Here is a 20,874-nt window from a genome sequence, read left to right on the forward strand (position 1 = left end):
GGGCCAGGCTGGCCTGAAAAACTTTGACATTTCCCCTTAGCAGGCTTCAGGCAGGACAAGTTAGCCGGAAAAAAAGGTGATATTTCCCCTTAGCAGGCTCCAGTGCGGGAAAAAAGTTGACATTTTACCCCCTAGCAGGCTCCAGTTTAGGCACTTTTCTCGCCGGAGGAACGCCTCCTGACATTCTCCCCGAGGGTGGCGGGCTCGGGTCATGGACGGTCGGAACCCGGGGGCGCCGCACCCAGCCTGGCCGCCAAAGTCACCCGACCTCATGGAACTCTGGGTCGGCCCGGGCGTTCAAATCCGCTCTCATCGGGGCCTCCGCCACGGAGGAGCCCGCCCGCCGCCAAAATCGGTCCGACCGCCCTGCGAGTGCCCGGGTGGTGGCCTCTGCCAGGGAGCCCATCCACGCCCCCGGCCTCTCCTCCGGTCAGCTTGCCCCGCAGCGCCGCGCTGCTATTCTCCCCGAGGGTGGCGGGCTCGGGTCATGGACGGTCGGAACCCGGGGGCGCCGCACCCAGCCTGGCCGCCAAAGTCACCCGACCTCATGGAACTCTGGGTCGGCCCGGGCGTTCAAATCCGCTCTCATCGGGACTTCCAGGGGACCTCCGGGGAGCGAGGTCCCGGAGTCGCCCGAAATCAGTGAGGGTTGAGCAGGCTCTTTTGAGACAGCTTGCCCCGCGACCTCACAGGCGGGCCAGGCTGGCCGGAAAAACTTTGCCATTTTTCACATAGCAACCTCTAGGCGGGCCAGGCTGGCCTGAAAAACTTTGACATTTCCCCTTAGCAGGCTTCAGGCAGGACAAGTTAGCCGGAAAAAAAGGTGATATTTCCCCTTAGCAGGCTCCAGTGCGGGAAAAAAGTTGACATTTTACCCCCTAGCAGGCTCCAGTTTAGGCACTTTTCTCGCCGGAGGAACGCCTCCTGACATTCTCCCCGAGGGTGGCGGGCTCGGGTCATGGACGGTCGGAACCCACCCCCCATTTAGGGGGGATCGGTGCCTAGCTTGTCCGAAGCTGTGGAGCCCTGCCTGGGCGCGGCCGGCCAGATCCGCTCTCATCGGAGCCTCCGGGACGGAGGACCCTGGCTGCCGCCAAACTCGATCCGACTGCCCTGCGAGTGCCCGAGTGGTGGCCTCTGCCAGGGACCTCATCCATGCCCCCGGCCTCTCCTCCGGTCAGCTTGCCCCGCACCTGGAACTCTTCTTCTCTGACTACATCCAATTCTTATGGGAGCATGGCCTCTCTGGCCTCGTGCATTGAACCCCCACCCCACCCCACGCCCCCCCCCCCTCCTCCTGCCAGCTTGGCCCGCACCTGGAACTTTTCTACCCTGACTACACCCACTTCTTATGGGAGCTGGGCCTCGCTGGACTCGGGCATTGACCACACCCCCCCCCCTCCTGCCAGCTTGGCCCGCACCTGGAACTCTTCTGCCTTGACTAAACCCAGTTCTTATGGGAGCTGGGCCTCGCTGGACTCGGGCATTGGCCACACCCCCCCCCTCCTCCTGCCAGCTTGGCCCGCACCTGGAACTTTTCTACCCTGACTACACCCACTTCTTATGGGAGCTGGGCCTCGCTGGACTCGGGCATTGACCACACCCCCCCCCCTCCTGCCAGCTTGGCCCGCACCTGGAACTCTTCTGCCTTGACTAAACCCAGTTCTTATGGGAGCTGGGCCTCGCTGGACTCGGGCATTGGCCACACCCCCCTCTCCTCCTGCCAGCTTGGTCCGCACCTGGAACTCTTCTGCCCTGACTACATCCAGTTCTTATGGCAGCTGGGCCTCGCTAGCCGCGGGCATTGTCCCCCGCCTGCGCTACCGCTGCCCGCCAACGGTGGGCGCCGGTCCTCTGTTGAGCCAGCCTGACCCCCCGCGCTGCCGACGCCGGCCACCTGGGGGCGCCGGGGCTCCCGGGTGCCGGGCTGCCCAGCGCTACCACCGCCTGCCACCAGGGGGCGCCGGTCGTCCTGAGAGCTGGCCTGACCCCCCCTGTGCTACCTCCGCATGCCACCGGGGGGCGCCGGGGCTCCCGGATGCCGGGCCACCCTGCGCTACCGCCGCCCACCGCCGGATGGCGCCAGTCCTCCTGAGAGCCCCGGCGCCCCCCGGTGGCAGGTGGCGGTAGCGCGTGGGGCAGGCTAGCTCTCGGGAGGACCGGCGCCCCCTTGTGGAGGGGGGTGGCAGGCGAGCTGGATGACACTATCCGAACTCGAATATTAGGTATCTGATCATCTCTGTTTGGCGGTACTTAACCTAGGAGCTCACAATTACCCTCCTCAGGAAAGAATGATAGTCTCCCATATCTTTGCAGTTATAAGAGGTATGATGGCCCTAAACTGGAAGACTCTTTATATTCCAGCCCTGGATGAGATCCTTAGAAGGGTAGAGTCCAACCTCTTGGCTGAAAAGGCCTGGTCTATAAGATGCGGCAACGTCAACTCCTTTATTAAAAAAGCCAATCTCTGGCCCACAGTCTACCCAGGTTCAAAAATATTGGACTTCTAGAATTGGTCAATCCAATACATGGTGGGGTATGTGTGTGTGTATGATCTTGCCGACATTCCTGGAGCATCTTACATCTCTTCTTGAAAAACTGGGTTGTTTGGACATTAGCAGTGTGCAGGTTAGATTAGGTAGATTAGGTTAGGTTAGGATAGTTTACCTGTTAATATATTCTCAACCACACATACGATTTTGGAGTCCCAACATATGACTGAACAATGGAAGTTGTATTTGAGGATTATCTATTTTGATGTGCAACCTGAGATAGGATGGTAGCTTTATGTAAAGGCCTCACTCCCTGGGATCTATGTAGAGGGCTTCAGTCCCTCATTTCCCAGGTTGAGAGAGTCCTCCCTATTGCAGAGAACAATCTCACCAGCCTGTCATGCACATCATGGATAAAGGACACTTTCTTATTATCACTTTTCCTGTCTGTTATATGCCAAATGAATATTTGGCATTTAAACTAATCATTCCATATCAAAACAAGTTTTTACGGTAATCAACTCATGAATCAGCTTGCCTGGTTCTAACTTGATTTAACATTTCATTCCTATTATATCTTTAATACTGAACAATTTTTAGGAAAACTGGTATATTTTGAACAAAATTGGTTTTTACGCATTTTACGCATTTTGACGCATTTTCGCATATCTCCACGAATTCTCACGCATTCCGCGTATTTCCAAGTTTTTTCATGTATTTCCGCATATTTTTACGAATTTCCGCGTATTTCCGCATATTTTCGCGTACTTCCGCGTACTTCTGCACCTATTGATACATTAACAACTTTAAGATTCATTTAGCGGTAAATAGCGCTTATTTAGCGTTTTTCGCTTAATATGCGGTTGGTTCATTGACATAGTAACAATTCTGGCCTTACGCGTATACGCATGCTGGACATGTGCGTACGCGTGAGATTAATAACTACTCACGCTTAAATGCGCAAGACACATATTTATACGCATTGTCCACAAATAATGTAACAATTCACAGCAATTAAAAAAAAATATACCTAGACACCAGATTAAGCACATTTCTTAGTTACTTAGATACCGAAAACAGAATATTAGATACTCACAGAAATTCATTTGTTTGTATGCATCAAATTAATTTTTCGATACTTGAACCAATTTTAGGAAATCTGGCAAAAATTGCAGTAAACTGATCAATACGCGTTTTCGCGTATTTTAGTATTGAGTTTCGCGTGAATTGAGTTAATGCCGCGTTAAGCGGAAATTTGGCATTTAGTACGCGGTAATGGCGTTTACGCATTAAATACGCGTTTAAACACAATTTTACGCGTAACTCCTAAATTTAGAATAAAGATGGGAAATAAAAATATAGATATTCTTAACTTTGATATCAAGAATTAACACCCTAACATCTTTATCAGTGCTACATTTCCTACTAATTTCTTTTTCTCCCTTGATTCCATTTCTGTGATGAGAAAAATTACTAAAGTAAATTTAATAAAGATAAGCTGATGATAAGACTATAATAATAATATGAAACTGTAAAACATCAATATTTGTGTACACACTGTTTAATACTGTTTACTACTACTGTATACCTTGTTCTATACAATATGCCTTACTTACTTGTTTGTTTGAACTCACTGTTAAAAAATTTGAAACTCCAATAAAAAACTATTGTTACTGGTTTAACATAGAAAACTTACCGTTGGCTCTAGATTCTAATCTATCACTCCGATTTGCAAACGGATTTCACTGAAGCTGTAAATTGCATCCAAGAACATAGTTTAGGGGCCATTACCTCTTCAACCATATTCATTTTTCTTTCGATTGCAAACGTAACTAGTTTTTCAATGGTGTAATGGTTTAACATAGAAAACTTACCGTCGGCTCTAGATTCTAATCTATCACTCCGATTTGCAAACGGATTTCACTGAAGCTGTAAATTGCATCCCAGAACATAGTTTAGGGGCCATTACCTCTTCAACTATAGTCATTGTTCTTTCGATTGCAAACGTAACCAGTTTCCAATGGTGTAATGGTTTAACATAGAAAACTTACTGTTGGCTCTAGATTCTAATCTATCACTCCGATTTGCAAATGGATTTCACTGAAGCTGTAAATTGCATCCCAGAACATAGTTTAGGGGCCATTACCTCTTCAACTATAGTCATTTTTCTTTCGATTGCAAACGTAACCAGTTTTTCAATGGTGTAATGGTTAACATAGAAAACTTACCGTTGGCTCTAGATTCTAATCTATCACTCCGATTTGCAAACGGATTTCACTGAAGCTGTAAATTGCATCCCAGAACATAGTTTAGGGGCCATTACCTCTTCAACTATATTCATTTTTCTTTCGATTGCAAACGTAACCAGTTTTTCAATGGTGTAATGGTTTAACATAGAAAACTTACCGTCGGCTCTAGATTCTAATCTATCACTCCGATTTGCAAACGGATTTCACTGAAGCTGTAAATTGCATCCCAGAACATAGTTTAGGGGCCATTACCTCTTCAACTATATTCATTTTTCTTTCTATTGCAAACGTAACCAGTTTTTCAATGGTGTAATGGTTTAGCATAGAAAACTTACCGTCGGCTCTAGATTCTAATCTATCACTCCGATTTGCAAACGGATTTCACTGAAGCTGTAAGTTGCATCCCAGAACATAGTTTAGGGGTCATTACCTCTTCAACTATAGTCATTTTTCTTTCGATTGCAAACGTAACCAGTTTTTCAATGGTGTAATGGTTTAACATAGAAAACTTACCGTTGGTTCTAGATTCGAATCTATCACTCCGATTTGCAAACGGATTTCACTGAAGCTGTAAATTGCATCCCAGAACATAGTTTAGGGGCCATTATCTCTTCAACTATATTAATTTTTCTTTCGATTGCAAACGTAACCAGTTTTTCAATGGTGTAATGGTTTAACATAGAAAACTTACCGGCGGCTCTAGATTCTAATCTATCACTCCGATTTGCAAACGGATTTCACTGAAGCTGTAAATTGCATCCCAGAACATAGTTTAGGGGCCATTACCTCTTCAACTATAGTCATTTTTCTTTCGATTGCAAACGTAACCAGTTTTTCAATGGTGTAATGGTTTAACATAGAAAACTTACCGTTGGTTCTAGATTCTAATCTATAACTCCGATTTGCAAACGGATTTCACTGAAGCTGTAAATTGCATCCCAGAACATAGTTTAGGGGCCATTACCTCTTCAACTATATTCATTTTTCTTTCGATTGCAAACGTAACCAGTTTTTCAATGGTGTAATGGTTTAACATAGAAAACTTACCGTCTGCTCTAGATTTTAATCTATCACTCCGATTTGCAAACGGATTTCACTGAAGCTGTAAATTGCATCCCAGAACATAGTTTAGGGGCCATTACCTCTTCAACTATAGTCATTTTTCTTTCGATTGCAAACGTAACCAGTTTTTCAATGGTGTAATGGTTTAACATAGAAAACTTACCGTCGGCTCTAGATTCTAATCTATCACTCCGATTTGCAAACGGATTTCACTGAAGCTGTAAATTGCATCCCAGAACATAGTTTAGGGGCCATTACCTCTTCAACTATAGTCATTTTTCTTTCGATTGCAAACGTAACCAGTTTTTCAATGGTGTAATGGTTTAACATAGAAAACTTACCGTTGGCTCTAGATTCTAGTCTATCACTCCGATTTGCAAACGGATTTCACTGAAGCTGTAAATTGCATCCCAGAACATAGTTTAGGGGCCATTACCTCTTCAACTATAGTCATTTTTCTTTCGATTGCAAACGTAACCAGTTTTTCAATGGTGTAATGGTTTAACATAGAAAGGGGCGTGGTCTGGACACGGAGCTGAATGGTTGTCTGAGCCTGCAGCTCCCGCTCTGATCACCCACTAAAGCGACCAAAAGCGATCCAGAAAGCCCCAAAACTACTCTAAAAGGTGGGTGAACATCCCAGAATGGCTTCAGGCTACCGCAGAGTGTCCCAGCGGCAGCAGAAAAGCGTCACACAGGTCCCCAGGAGACTCTCCACGTTTTTCACCGAAGCAATCCAAGATGGCGCCGGCCATTACAGGCCTAGCCCACACCATGAGGCCAACTACCGGACCCCTCCACCGCTGGATCAGAGGAATAGATACAGCCTGCTATTTACCCCCCAGGGAAGGAGAGACAGACCGGACACACTGGAGGAGATTTTTGAGGAGGATTACACTGATCCTGAGAAGCATGGGGCGAACAGAGAGCGCAGCCCGCTGAAGTCCCCGCAGACTTCCATCACACAGCGCTCTGCCATGCTGCATGGGTCCGCTGACCCCAAGGTAGGATCTGTATCACACACTACCCCTGATCCATCCGAACAGCAGCCCCTGCCAGTCATTCATCCACCCCTGTCCGCACAGCAGACCCATCCATCCATCCATCCCCAGCTGCGCAGCAAGCCCCAGCAGAGAACATCTTTAGCACACTGGCTGCATTCCCTGCCTCAGATGAGCCCATGTCGCAGCAGTTTTTTAAGACTTTTATGCTATCCTTTAGTCAGATGCTCAGCGACAATATTACAGGCACCAGATCTGACTTGAACACACTGGCAGGCAATGTGGAGGTGTTTACGACAGAGACAGACCAGAGAATATGCTTGCTGGAAAATAAGGTAGCAGAGATGTCCAAAGCATACAATGAACTGGTGGACTCACATAAAAATCTAATGGGGGAAAACAAATGGATGAAGGAAAAAATTGCGGATGGGGAAGATAGAAATAGGCGCAACAACATAAGGATCAGAGGGGTCCCAGAGACTGTTTCTAATGACATGCTTAATGACTATGTTGTGGATGTCCTCCGTACTACTATCCCATCTCTGGACAAAAGTGAACTAATAGTGGACAGGGCACACAGGCTGCCTAAGCCTGCACACCTGAGTAAAAATGTGCCCAGAGATGTCATCACAAGAATCCATTTTTTTCATGTGAAAGAGAAACTTTTAGCTGCTACAAGAAAGGCAAAAAACTTCCTGGCGAATATAAAGATCTGTCCCTGTTTCAGGATCTATCCCAAGCTACACTGCGGACAAGGAGGGACTTCGCACAAATAACAACAACTCTCAGGCATAACAAGATAGCATACAACTGGGGATTCCCCCCAAAGCTGATTGTATTTGACCAAGGGACACCATATATCATCAGGACACCAGATGAAGGAAAAGACCTGCTTTCCAAATGGGGAATCCCTATTTTTATCCCTAGAGACACAAACAAAGACAGACCCTTCCGTCCTCCCATATCACCTAAACCAACAAGGCTGCATACTCCTATGGATACAACCCAGATTTTACCTGATGAGGAGCAAAACAAAGCTGGGGAAGCTTCTGGAACTTCCTGATTTGGGGTGATCCCCACGGAACTTTCCCCCCAATAGACTTTCCCCCTTAGGAATCTCTCTCCTTTAGGTGGTCAGTCATACTGAAAGTCCACATCGGTGGACTCCGACCGTTTGGTCACAAACTTTGTTTTTGGAAGTTTGTTCTTACAGGACTTAAACTTCATTGTTTGATTGTTTATTGCTTAATTTTTACTCCTATTACTAGAATAGGAGTCACAGAGTGGGACAAATTCAGAGGGAGTGTGCACAGGTAGAACCGGATGCCTCTGTACACATCCCTCGGTCTAATTCTGATGTTTCTTATTTGTATGTTTTTCTTTATCTGTTTTAGGTCCTGCACACTGCTATGTCCATTAACTACTTTCCTTCTCCTCAGAAATGAGATGTCTGAATGTTCTGGCAAGATCAGCCCATATGGTAATATACAATACTGTTCATTACATTTGTCTGCTTCAGGAAGTTGTTGTTTCATAGTTACTTTACAGCATAAAATGAACTGTTATGAGTGATTGCAAACTTTTGTCCCTGAATGTTAGAGGTTTAAATTCGTTTAGAAAAAGGTATCTCTTACATAAGCTAGCTAAAGAACAAAATCCAGACATTATTTGCTTACAAGAGACCCATTTAACAAAAATTTCGGCATCTAGATTGAAAATTCTTAATTATTCAAAAGTATTCCACTCATCATTCAGGGACAAAAAGAGAGCGGGAGTGTGTATAGCAATTAAGGACACTCTGGGTCTAGTGGTGGAGGAATCATATTGTAGTGAGGACGGTAGATTGGTGATGATTTCTGGAACTATTAATTCCCAAACTTTCACATTCGCCAACATATATGCCCCCAATACATATCAAGTTAAATTTCTCAACAAAACATTCCAAAAAATTAAAAAATGTAAAAAAGGAAATCTATTTATAGTAGGAGACATGAATGCCATAGCAGATCCCATATTAGATTCCACTTCCCAAACAAGAAAAAGAGCCCAATCAATTCTCTCACCTTCACTAATAAAAATAAATTATTTGATACCTGGAGGTGCATTCACCCCAAGGAAAAAGGATACAGCTATTACTCACCAATCTACCAGTCCTTCACTAGGATAGATCACTGCTTAACTGATAGATTTTCTCTGCCACTGGTCTCGGAAGTTGAAATTGGTACAAGAGTATGGTCGAATCACTCCCCTCTCTTGGTTAAATTCTATTTACAGGATGCTTCCCCTAAACAGTTCAATTGGAAACTGAACAAATACATTATCAACTCAGAACATACATTACCCATCATAAAGAAAGAGCTACTTGAGTATTTCCAGTTCAATAAAGACAGTGTAGTCTCCAGGGTCTCCTTATGGAATGCCCATAAGGCTTTCATGAGAGGAGTGCTCATGAAACAAGGAGCTATACAAAAAAGGAAAATAAGAGAAAAAACAGACTCCTTATTGGACAAAATTAGAATATTGGAAGTGGAAATATTCAACAAGCACAAAAAACATTTGATTAAGGAATTGGAGGAGAGGAGACAAGAATTGGCAGAGTGCATGTACTACGAATATGACAAATGGCAGACTAGACTAAGAGAGGATTGGTACCATGGAGGAAACAAGGCCGGGAAAACTATGGCACGTAAGATTAAAGGCCAAAGAATGTATCATAGAATTCTTAAAATAAAACACCCACATACCAAAACAGAAGTACATCACCCCAAGGACATAGTAGAGGCACTAGCTAGATATTATGAAGACTTATATAATTTAGAAACAGACCCCAATACCCCCCATCCATCCTCACAAAACATAGATAAATACCTAGAAAAAGTAGATCTTCCCTCACTTTCTGACTTTGAAAAGAAATATTTATCTGTCCCTTTTTCCCAATTTGAAGTAGAAAATGTAATTAAAACCCTGAAAAATGACAAAGCCCCAGGCCCAGATGGATATATAAATGAATATTATAAAAATTTGCTACTAATATATCTAAGCCCCTTACTGAAATGTTTAACAAAATAGCCTCCAAACGTAGTTTCCCCAAAGAATCATTAACAGCTTTCATATCTACCATTCCCAAAGAAGATAAAAATCCTGCAGACCCCAGTAGCTATAGACCCATATCACTCTTAAACACAGACGTAAAGATATATGCCGGAATCATTGCCAACAGACTATCCCCCCTAATGCCCCAACTTATTAACTCTGACCAGGTAGGATTCACAAGAGGAAGATCCACAAATGATGGTACAAGGAAAGCCCTTGCCATACTCCATCAGATCAAACTCTGTCGGACGCCTACCCTTCTCGTCTCTTTAGACGCGGAAAAGGCGTTCGACAGAGTCAATTGGTTATATATGTCCAAAATACTCACCAAATTCGGAATTCCGGATTTCCTCCATGGTGCCATCCTAGCATTATATACTTGCCCCTCTGCCAGAGTTGCCTCTTCCGGTTCTGTCTCCCTACCTTTTAATATTACTAATGGTACCCGCCAGGGCTGTCCTCTCTCCCCCTTAATCTTCAATTTGACATTAGAACCCCTTGCGCAAAAAATTCGAAATAACCCCAAGATACATGGTATCAACATTGGTAGCTATTCCACTAAATTAGGCCTAGACGCGGATGATGTGATACTATTCATACAAAAACCCCTGGTATCACTGCCAAATGCTATTGAAGAGCTTAAAGAATTCTCAAACATATCATATTATAAGCTCAATGACCAAAAAACAGTCATTCTCCCCTGCTTTATACCAGCTAAAGTTAAAGAAACTCTCAAGCAGTCCTGCAAGTACTCCTGGAACGAAAAATCTATTAAATATCTAGGAATTCAACTTACCCCCACCATTGCACAAATTTATCGAGAAAATTATGACCCTTGGCTATCCAAAATCAAAAATAAATTAGAATCACTTGCTAAAGTAGAATATTCATGGCTGGGCAGGATTGCAGCATTCAAAATGATGATCCTTCCCCAGCTTCTCTACCTGTTCTGGAATCTCCCAATAAGAGTCCCTCAGAAGTTCTTTACAAATTTGCAAAAACAAATTAATCAATACTTTCTCAAAAACAGGAAAGCCAGGTTCTCCAATAAAATCCTAACAGCACATATTTCAAACATGGGACTTGGTGCACCCAATTTAGAAGTATACTACAAGGCCACAGTTCTGGATCAATCCAGGTCAATCTGGACAAAAGATGTTACCAAACAATGGTATGTAATAGAAGAAGAACAACTACCACTTAAATCCTTTAGAGAGTTCTTAGAATCCAGATTGACCTGGAAAATTCAACAACATATCCAGAACCCTGTCACCGCCAATTCACTCAGATTATGGAAAGAACTGATCAACTTAAGTAGAAATGAGGCATTGGCGGTGACAATACCCACTTCCTTAAACACTCTGAATGCAGTTATAAAAAACATAGAACTGGAGACCTGGTTAGAATATGGAATAAAATCCATAGGGAGCTTGTTGGGAGATTCTGGAATTAGGCCTTTCGATGATCTAGTAGCAAATTACGGAATCCCAGTAACAGAAAAACCCAAATATGAAAGATTAGCTAGATTTTTAAATAAACATCCATACCTTCCCATATCCCTTGAACCCAAAATTATAAAACTAACCCAACCAGAAAACGCCCACCTAAAAGGAACTTCGGTTCTTTACAGATCATTATTAGATTTAAAAGAAATTTTCCCTAAGTGGCAATTAACCAGATGGCAGGACTGGCTGGGAGAAGAAGTTGGACTGGAGGAGTGGGAGATGTCTGTCAAGGCCTTTAAGAAGGTCTCTCACTGTGTGGGACACCATGAGAGCTTACTAAAGAGCGTTTGGCGGTGGTACCTAACCCCAGAAAAAATTAGTAAATTTGACACTCAATCATCCCCCCTATGTTGGAGAGGATGTAACCTGGTGGGTACCATGGAACATATACTATGGGAGTGCCCTAGACTTCAAGGAATGTGGAAGGATGTTGAAGTTTTCCTTCAACATCTTCCAATGTCTTTACAAACAATCCCCCCTGGTTTGGCTGTACTTAACCTAGGAGCTCACAATTACCCTCCTCAGGAAAGAATGATAGTCTCCCATATCTTTGCAGTTATAAGAGGTATGATGGCCCTAAACTGGAAGACTCTTTATATTCCAGCCCTGGATGAGATCCTTAGAAGGGTAGAGTCCAACCTCTTGGCTGAAAAGGCCTGGTCTATAAGATGCGGCAACGTCAACTCCTTTATTAAAAAAGCCAATCTCTGGCCCACAGTCTACCCAGGTTCAAAAATATTGGACTTCTAGAATTGGTCAATCCAATACATGGTGGGGTATGTGTGTGTGTATGATCTTGCCGACATTCCTGGAGCATCTTACATCTCTTCTTGAAAAACTGGGTTGTTTGGACATTAGCAGTGTGCAGGTTAGATTAGGTAGATTAGGTTAGGTTAGGATAGTTTAACTGTTAATATATTCTCAACTACACATACGATTTTGGAGTCCCAACATATGACTGAACAATGGAAGTTGTATTTGAGGATTATCTATTTTGATGTGCAACCTGAGATAGGATGGTAGCTTTATGTAAAGGCCTCACTCCCTGGGATCTATGTAGAGGGCTTCAGTCCCTCATTTCCCAGGTTGAGAGAGTCCTCCCTATTGCAGAGAACAATCTCACCAGCCTGTCATGCACATCATGGATAAAGGACACTTCCTTATTATCACTTTTCCTGTCTGTTATATGCCAAATGAATATTTGGCATTTAAACTAATCATTCCATATCAAAACAAGTTTTTACGGTAATCAACTCATGAATCAGCTTGCCTGGTTCTAACTTGATTTAACATTTCATTCCTATTATATCTTTAATACTGAACAATTTTTAGGAAAACTAGTATATTTTGAACAAAATTGGTTTTTACGCATTTTACGCATTTTGACGCATTTTCGCATATCTCCGCGAATTCTCACGCATTCCGCGTATTTCCAAGTTTTTTCATGTATTTCCGCATATTTTTACGAATTTCCGCGTATTTCTGCATATTTTCGCGTACTTCCGCGTACTTCCACACCTATTGATACATTAACAACTTTAAGATTCATTTAGCGGTAAATAGCGCTTATTTAGCGTTTTTCGCTTAATATGCGGTTGGTTCATTGACATAGTAACAATTCTGGCCTTACGCGTATACGCATGCTGGACATGTGCGTACGCGTGAGATTAATAACTACTCGCGCTTAAATGCGCAAGACACATATTTATACGCATTGTCCACAAATAATGTAACAATTCACAGCAATTAAAAAAAAATATACCTAGACACCAGATTAAGCACATTTCTTAGTTACTTAGATACCGAAAACAGAATATTAGATACTCACAGAAATTCATTTGTTTGTATGCATCAAATTAATTTTTCAATACTTGAACCAATTTTAGGAAATCTGGGAAAAATTGCAGTAAACTGATCAATACACGTTTTCGCGTATTTTAGTATTGAGTTTCGCGTGAATTGAGTTAATGCCGCGGAAATTTGGCATTTAGTACGCGGTAATGGCGTTTACGCATTAAATACGCGTTTAAACACAATTTTACGCGTAACTCCTAAATTTAGAATAAAGATGGGAAATAAAAATATAGATATTCTTAACTTTGATATCAAGAATTTACACCCTAACATCTTTATCAGTGCTACATTTCCTACTAATTTCTTTTTCTCCCTTGATTCCATTTCTGTGATGAGAAAAATTACTAAAGTAAATTTAATAAAGATAAGCTGATGATAAGAATATAATAATAATATGAAACTGTAAAACATCAATATTTGTTTACACACTGTTTAATACTGTTTACTACTACTGTATACCTTGTTCTATACAATATGCCTTACTTACTTGTTTGTTTGAACTCACTGTTAAAAAATTTGAAACTCCAATAAAAAACTATTGTTACTGGTTTAACATAGAAAACTTACCGTTGGCTCTAGATTCTAATCTATCACTCCGATTTGCAAATGGATTTCACTGAAGCTGTAAATTGCATCCAAGAACATAGTTTAGGGGCCATTACCTCTTCAACTATATTCATTTTTCTTTCGATTGCAAACGTAACCAGTTTTTCAATGGTGTAATGGTTTAACATAGAAAACTTACCGTCGGCTCTAGATTCTAATCTATCACTCCGATTTGCAAACAGATTTCACTGAAGCTGTAAATTGCATCCCAGAACATAGTTTAGGGGCCATTACCTCTTCAACTATATTAATTTTTCTTTCGATTGCAAACGTAACCAGTTTTTCAATGGTGTAATGGTTTAACATAGAAAACTTACTGTCGGCTCTAGATTCTAATCTATCACTCCGATTTGCAAACGGATTTCACTGAAGCTGTAAATTGCATCCCAGAACATAGTTTAGGGGCCATTACCTCTTCAACTATAGTCATTTTTCTTTCGATTGCAAACGTAACCAGTTTTTCAATGGTGTAATGGTTTAACAAGAAAACTTACCGTTGGTTCTAGATTCTAATCTATCACTCCGATTTGCAAACGGATTTCACTGAAGCTGTAAATTGCATCCCAGAACATAGTTTAGGGGCCATTACCTCTTCAACTATAGTCATTTTTCTTTCGATTGCAAATGTAACCAGTTTTTCAATGGTGTAATATTTTAACATAGAAAACTTACCGTTGGCTCTAGATTCTAATCTATCACTCCGATTTGCAAACTGATTTCACTGAAGCTGTAAATTGCATCCCAGAACATAGTTTAGGGGCCATTACCTCTTCAACTATAGTCATTATTCTTTTGATTGCAAACGTAACCAGTTTTTCAATGGTGTAATGGTTTAACATAGAAAACTTACCGTTGGCTCTAGATTCTAATCTATCACTCCGATTTGCAAACGGATTTCACTGAAGCTGTAAATTGCATCCCAGAACATAGTTTAGGGGCCATTACCTCTTCAACTATATTCATTTTTCTTTCGATTGCAAACGTAACCAGTTTTTCAATGGTGTAATGGTTTAACATAGAAAACTTACCGTCGGCTCTAGATTCTAATCTATCACTCCGATTTGCAAACGGATTTCACTGAAGCTGTAAATTGCATCCCAGAACATAGTTTAGGGGCCATTACCTCTTCAACTATAGTCATTTTTCTTTCGATTGCAAACGTAACCAGTTTTTCAATGGTGTAATGGTTTAACATAGAAAACTTACCGTTGGCTCTAGATTCTAATCTATCACTCCGATTTGCAAACGGATTTCACTGAAGCTGTAAATTGCATCCCAGAACATAGTTTAGGGGCCATTACCTCTTCAACTATAGTCATTTTTCTTTCGATTGCAAACGTAACCAGTTTTTCAATGGTGTAATGGTTTAACATAGAAAACTTACCGTTGGCTCTAGATTCTAATCTATCACTCCGATTTGCAAACGGATTTAACTGAAGCTGTAAATTGCATCCCAGAACATAGTTTAGGGGCCATTACCTCTTCAACTATAGTAATTTTTCTTTCGATTGCAAACGTAACCAGTTTTTCAATGGTGTAATGGTTTACCATAGAAAACTTACCGTTGGCTCTAGATTCTAATCTATCACTCCGATTTGCAAACGTATTTCACTGAAGCTGTAAATTGCATCCCAGAACATAGTTTAGGGGCCATTACCTCTTCAACTATAGTCATTTTTCTTTCGATTGCAAACGTAACCAGTTTTTCAATGGTGTAATGGTTTAACATAGAAAACTTACCGTTGGCTCTAGATTCTAATCTATCACTCCGATTTGCAAACGAATTTCACTGAAGCTGTAAATTGCATCCCAGAACATAGTTTAGGGGCCATTACCTCTTCAACTATAGTCATTTTTCTTTCGATTGCAAACGTAACCAGTTTTTCAATGGTGTAATGGTTTAACATAGAAAACTTACCGTCGGCTCTAGATTCTAATCTATCACTCCGATTTGCAAACGGATTTCACTGAAGCTGTAAATTGCATCCCAGAACATAGTTTAGGGGCCAATACCTCTTCAACTATAGTCATTTTTCTTTCGATTGCAAACGTAACCAGTTTTTCAATGGTGTAATGGTTTAACATAGAAAACTTACCGTTGGTTCTAGACTCTAATCTATCACTCTGATTTGCAAACGGATTTCACTGAAGCTGTAAATTGCATCCCAGAACATAGTTTAGGGGCCATTACATCTTCAACTATATTCATTTTTCTTTCATTTCAAGGGTGTTTATTGGTTGCAAAAATAAAATTACAATAATAGCATAGATGATGCAAACATGAAAGCCCTCTTAGGGGAGTATCAAGAATGTAATAGCATAAAGTAAACAGAGTCTTTATAGAACGGTGCTAATTACAATAGAAAAAAACCCAATTTTTCAACCATAAAGGGAATTAGGAGAGGGGAAAAAGGGAAAAGAGGGAGAGAGGGAGTAAAGACGAATCTCACGGGTGGGGATGCCACATCATGCCGGTGAGAATCATCTAAGGAAAGAGAGAGGAGGGGAAGGGAAGTAGGGAAAGGGAAATAGAAAGAGAAGAAGGAGCAGGGGGAGGGGAATTGCTAGAAAGTTCACAATCAAAACATAAACAGACTCTCGTTTGTATTCATACAGAAAAATATATAACATTTCAAATAGGCAAAATTATTACCAACCATAATGTCCCATTACTCCAAAAAAAAGCTGCAGACTTCATTGTATACAAAACATGTAACACATCAACACCAGAGTAAAGAAATCCCTTAAAAGGTATGCAAGACATATTGTAATCCTTCCATATCTTGTACCTCGATCCATGGGGACCATATGTCATTAAATGAATCAAGAGTGTCGTGTACCTTTGCAAGGATATGCTCGGACAGCATAGCCTCATTGAGTTTATTAAATACGATATTATCATCTAGGCGGGTAGACTTCCAGTTAAAGGCTATATGTCTTCTTGCTAATGCCATAATGTGGTGCAGGAGCTTGTTTTTAGTGCGAGAAATGTTTCTAGGCTTATTTCCCAATAAGACTATAGTTGGGTCTAAAGAAGTGTTAATCCTGAGGATTAGGGAGGTACGTCTCCAGATGCCTCTCCAAAAAGCTTGTACAGTAGGGCATTGCCACCACATATGGAAGAGTGTTCCCTTGTGGCCACATCTCCTAGGGCATAATTCTGATTGATCCGGGCAGAAGGCATGGATCCTAGCTGGGGTATAATATGTTCTATGTAAGAGCTTTAGGGAGGTCTCTATGGATGAGTAAAAGAGGCTGTTTTTTTAAACAGCAGTGGCCCCATTTGCTTGCAGACATTGTTTTGCCAGTGTCATTCTCCCAGTCTAGCTGGTATTTACATTTTTCCTCAGAGTCATGCCTCATTAGCATGAAATAGAAATCTGAGATAAGTCCCTTATTCAAAGGGCCATTTCGACATCTAGTTTCGAATAATGTATAAATATTTGCCTCCTTTTTCTTATCAATATTATCTATATAATCAAAAACGAGTGAGACCCTGGAGATTTCCTGGAGAGGCACCTCCCTTTCAGCAAAGAACTGTCTCTTATTCATCAGCTTAAATGCGGATGTAAGTTTTCCCAGTCTTATATATCCCCTAGAGATCCACCACGAGAAATCACGGGCATTTAAACCTGGTGGGAAATCAGGATTCCCTATAAGCGAAGACATCAAGCTAAGTGGGGATTGTAAATTACAAGTGTACCGCACATTTAGCCACAGTTTAAAAGAAAAGCCTAAAATAGGAGACAATGACTGAATCTTCCTTAGTGGAATCTTCCCCGCCCACATGACTCCAACGGTAGTAAAATGGTAGATTAGTCTATCTTCAATGTCCACCCAAAGAGGGGCCATATTTCCTGAATTAACTAAAACTAATTGAGCTAGTCTAGCCGCTTTATAGTAAGTCAAAAGTACCGGCAACTTCAGTCCCCCTTTATCTTTGGTCCTGTCCAGAGTAGAATATTTAATCCTAGCCTTCTTGTTGGACCAAATGAACTTATGTATTTGTTTTTGAAATGCCCTGAGATGAGAAACTTTTATGGAGATGGGTAGGACTCGAAAGAGATACAAAAGCCTCGGAAAGAGGGACATCTTAATTGCGTGTACCTTACCCAATAGCGATAAAGGAAGTTTTGCCCAAGTATCTAAATCAGATGATAGCTTTCTATATAAAGCTGGGAAGTTCACGTCATACAAAGTATTAGGATTAATTGGAAGGTTGATACTTAAATACTTAATGTATCTTGGTTGATACTGTAGACCCAGGGACTCAGCCAGATATTTGGCCTTTTTTTTATCCATCTGAGATATCATAAGTTCAGATTTGTCCCTATTTAGCTGGAACCCCGAAAACGTAGAAAGGTCCTGGATTATGTTTAGTAAGTTTGGGATAGAAGTGTGGGGAGAGGAGAGGGTAAGGAGAATATCATCAGCAAATAGATTTAGTTTGCACTGTCTTGCCCCAATTTTAATTCCCAAAACCTCATTAGACCTACGAATTCTAGTAGCCAGGGGCTCAATGACCAATGCAAAGATTGCCGGAGATAGAGGGCATCTCTGCCTTGTACCTCTGCAGATAGAGAATCTAGTTTGGCCGTATGAGGGTAGTTTTAGATAAGCTGAGGGAAGGGAATATAGTAATTTAATGGCATTAAGAAACTCACCACAGAATCCAAATTTCTGGAGAACAGAAAGCATGTAGGTCCATTTGATCTTATCAAAGGCCTTTTCCATGTCTAGGGAGAGTAGGGCCAAAGTTTGTGAGGTTTTAAGACAAAAGTGCTGAATGTCATCATCTCCCGCCTGGACTACTGCAACTCCCTCTTGTCAGGCCTTCCTCAAAACCGCATCGCCCTCCTAAAATCCATCATGAACGCAGCAGCCAGACTCATCTACTCCTCCCACCGCTCTGTCTCCACAACTCCCCTACGCAAATCCCTTCATTGGCTTCCAATTCACTTCAGAATCAGCTTCAAGATCCTATGTTTGGCATACAAATCCTTACACAAGTCCTGCCCAACCTACATCTCTGACCTGGTCAGCAGATATACACCTGGCCGCCCACTTCGCTTCTCCAACGACCTCCTCTTAACCACCCCACGCATCTCGCACTCCCATGCCAGACTGCAAGACTTCACTAGAGCTGCCCCTATCCTGTGGAACTCTCTCCCACTGCCCATCAGGCTCGCTCCCACCTTCAACACCTTCAAAAAAGCACTCAAAACTCACTTCTTCAAGGAGGCCTACATCAACTCAACACTACCCTAATCCTTTCTGCCAATAACTTCTTGATGCACCCCCTCCTTTTGTGTCACCAGCCCTTCCCTCTAGATTGTAAGCCTTTGGCAGGGCCCTCTTCCCTTGTGTATCATACTTGACTGTGTGCACTTTACCCAGAATTTGGAACTGGTAATTTTTTACCACTACCATTCCAGTTTATGATCTGGCATTGTACTATTATCTGCATTGTGTTGTGTATCTTATTGCTATTACCTGTATTGTTGTATCTATGGTCTGTTACCTGTATTGTTCTGTCAACCCTGTTATCATTGTCTGTAAGCCTATTTATTGTACAGCGCTGCGTAATATGTTGGCGCTATATAAATCTAATAAATAATAATAATAATAATAATAATAATAATAATGTCCAGGACTTTTCTAATGTTGTCAGGGGCCTGTCTCTGGGGGACAAACCCGACCTGGTCCTTATGAACAAGTGCTGGGAGGACTACATTCAATCTGTTTGCGAGTATTGAGGTAAAGATCTTGTAATCTACTCCCAGTAAAGAAATGGGCCTATAATTTTTTGTTAGGAGGGGATCTCTAGGAGGCTTATGTATGATGCAAATGGCCGAGGCCAGAAATTCTGAGGGAGGGGCTTTGCCTTTTAACAGAGAATTATAGAATTTCAATAGGTGCGGTCCTAAGATGTTCTCAAATTTCTTATAATAAGCTGATGAGAGTCCATCCGGTCCTGGGGCTTTGGACCTTTTCAATTTTTTAATTATATCATGTAATTCTTCGTCGTTAATTGGAACATTTAGAGCTTTTGCTGAGCCTTCTGATAATTTAACCACTTCCCAACTGAGGGGTTTTACCCCCTGACCACCAGAGCAATTTTCACCTTTCAGCGCTCCTTCCATTCATTAGTCTATAATTTTATCATTACTTATCGCAATGAAATGAACTATATCTTGTTTTTTTCGCCACCAATTAGGCTTTCTTTAGGTGGGACATTATGCCAAGAATAATTTTACTCTAAATGTGTTTTAATGGGAAAATAGGAAAAAATGTGGGAAAAAATTTATTATTTTTCAGTTTTCGGCCTTTATAGTTTTTAAATAATGCATGCTACTGTAATTAAAACCCATTAAATGTATATGCCTATTTATCCCGGTTATAAAACCGTTTAAATTATGTCCCTATCACAATGTTTGCCGCCAATATTTTAGTTGGAAATAAAGGTGCATTTTTTTCAGTTTTGCGTCCATCCCTAATTACAAGCCCATAGTTTATTAAGTAACAGTGTTATACCCTCTTGACATAAATATTTAAAAAGTTCAGTCCCTAAGGTAACTATTTATGTATTTTTTTAAAATTGTACATTTTTTTTTTTTAATTACAAAAAAAAATAATTGGGGAGTGTGGGAGGTAAGGAGTTAATTTTTTGTGTAAAACAAGTTTATTTGTGTGTAAAAAATGGTTAGGGTGTAGTTTTACTATTTGGCCACAAGATGGCAACATTACAAATTAGTTTCAGGTGACCTGCAAGCGACCTGCAATGTTCCCGAGTCATCTTCTAAGTGGGATGTAACGTCCATTGGAAAGTTGTCAGAGAGTAAGGTGATAACTCCACGTCGTCTTTTCTTGTAGGACGACAGGAAGACTCTACTATAGTTTTTGTGAAATTGTTTTGGGGGATTCTTAGGAGAAAAATGGGATTCCTGGATACAGAGCACATCTGGGGAGTGTCTAGCATAGGCCTTAAATGCCTTGTTCCTTTTTGCCGGAG

This window comes from Hyperolius riggenbachi, chromosome 6 (assembly GCF_040937935.1).
Source record: "Hyperolius riggenbachi isolate aHypRig1 chromosome 6, aHypRig1.pri, whole genome shotgun sequence".
Taxonomy (NCBI): domain Eukaryota; kingdom Metazoa; phylum Chordata; class Amphibia; order Anura; family Hyperoliidae; genus Hyperolius; species Hyperolius riggenbachi.